Genomic DNA, 2,225 nt, shown 5'->3' on the forward strand with positions numbered 1-2,225 from the left:
GCACTTAAAGGCTCCTCTGGGCTACAACTTCAGCTTCTTCCACAGACAGCGAGACAGACAGACAGACAGACAGGACCAACGAAAAGAAAGACAAACAAATCAACCACAAAAACATATCCCCAGAGAGGCAGAGAGACTGGAAACTGGCCAGGCTGTAACGTCGGGCGCTCACTCCGTGGTCACTGGCTTCTTCTAGAGAGACCTCTCCCCACAGTGGTTCTGTGATGCCTGTGATGCGTCAAAAGAGCCTCCACAAGCTGGGGATGAAAGGTCCAGATGTGTGAACTTGTCCAAGGGCAACGCTTTTCATTGACATCCTAACAGTCTGAGAGAGGGATTAAAATGATAAGTGGGTACCACAGTGAGCACTGGAGCTAGGTTCCCGGCTTCAAATAGCCTCACGGAAGACTACATACTCGAGCGAAATTAACCCCTGTACGGCTTAATTGCTACAGCCATGAACATTCATCGTCCTGGTATCTTTCTCAGACAGTTATGGCTTACCTGGAATTATAAATGTTTATGGACTGACATCTAAACCGGGTTTGGTGTAAGGGTCAATAAATGTGAGTGGCAAAGTTGACAGATAAGAGGGGACAATGGACCTTGGTTGATGTGGGAGTGTCATATATCAATCTGTTGATTTCATTGGTTAAGTAATAAACAAACTGCTTGGGCTCATAGCTTAGAACATAGGTGGGTGGAGTAAACAGAACAGAATGCTGGGAGGAAGAGGAAGTGAGCTCAGACTAGCAGACGCCTCAGAGAGACGCCATGCTCCCAGCTCCCAGGCAGACACACGCCATAAAGCTCCGACCCAGGATGGACTAGGCTAGAATCTTCCCGGTAAGACCAGTGCTCACAGATTATTAGAGCTGGGTTGATCGGGATATCAGAATTAGCCAGTAAGGGCTAGAGCTAAAGGGCCAAGCAGTGTTTAAATGAATACAGTTTGTGTGTTGTTATTTCGGGGCATAAGCTAGCCAGGCTGCCGGGGTGCTGGGGATGCAGCCCCGCCGCTCTTATTACTACACTTGGTCACCGGGAACTTGCACCTAGCATTGTCAGAGATCAGAAGCTAATGAAGGCTTCTTTTTTTTTTTTTTCATCTTGCTGTTTAATCTAGCACGTTGCCTAGAAAGGCTTGTTAGCAAGAGTACAAATACGTCTCCAGCATGTCTCTTAGAGACCGGTTCACCCACTGCTTTGTTTGGCCGCTAGCCTCTTGTCTCTCTCTTCAGCAATTGTGAGGCGGATTCCTTTTCCTCGGGGAAGAGAAATCCATGGTTTGTTGCCCTTGCCAATAACAAAAATGTTGGAAAGCCGGGTGGCAAAGCTGTTGCCATTGGCATCTTTCACATGGACCACATCAAAAGAGCCGGGATGTCTCTCTCTGTTGGTGATCACACCAATTCTTCCCAAGTTAGCACCCCCAGTCACCATACACAGGTTACCAGTGTCAAACTTGATGAAGTCGGTTATCTTGCCCGTATCCAAATCAATCTGAATGGTGTCATTCACCTTGATGAGGGGATCAGGGTAGCGAATAGTGCGAGCGTCACCAGATGTGGGATTCCTTTTGTGCCCACAAAGATCTTTCTCACTTTGCACAACTTGTACTTGGCCTCCTCAGGTGTAATACGATGAACGGCAAAGCGACCCTTGGTGTCATAGATCAGACGGAAGTTCTCTCCAGTCTTGTCAATGCTGATGACATCCATAAACCCAGCAGGGTAGGTTATATCGGTCCTGACTTTGCCATCAATCTTAATGAAGCGCTGCATGCAGATCTTCTTCACTTCATCGCCAGTCAGGGCATGCTTAAGCCTGTTCCTCAGGAAAGTGATCAGAGGCAGACATTCCCTCAGCTTGTGAGGGCCAGTGGACGGACGAGGCACAAACACGCCGGTTAGTTTATCCAGCATCCAATGCTTTGGAGCTGCTACACGCTTCAGATGTTTCTTGGGACCACGAGCCATGGCTGCGCTGTGAACGGAAAGAGCCTAATGAAGGCTTCTAAGCAAGCAATAGGCTCACTGGGATGTTGTTGTATGGTGGTCCCCGCAACAGCAGTAGAAGTGGGCTGGATGCATGGTTCCTACTCTACTCCCTCCCCAATACAAAATTAATATATATACATATATACATATATATACATATATACATATATATATATAGGTTTTGCTGTCATAGATCTGATTTCATAATTAATAGCAGTAGTAACA

At 47.0% G+C, this 2,225-nt stretch overlaps 1 pseudogene; it reads right to left on the reverse strand.

The window, feature by feature from the left end:
- Nucleotides 1–1,177: 1,177 nt before the first annotated feature.
- LOC121442203 lies at nucleotides 1,178–1,986 on the reverse strand (annotated as a pseudogene).
- Between the last annotated feature and the right edge of the window lie 239 nt (nucleotides 1,987–2,225).

Source organism: Microtus oregoni, unplaced genomic scaffold, assembly GCF_018167655.1.
Source record: "Microtus oregoni isolate MIOR12 unplaced genomic scaffold, Mior012 000087F_ref0000451, whole genome shotgun sequence".
NCBI lineage: Eukaryota > Metazoa > Chordata > Mammalia > Rodentia > Cricetidae > Microtus > Microtus oregoni.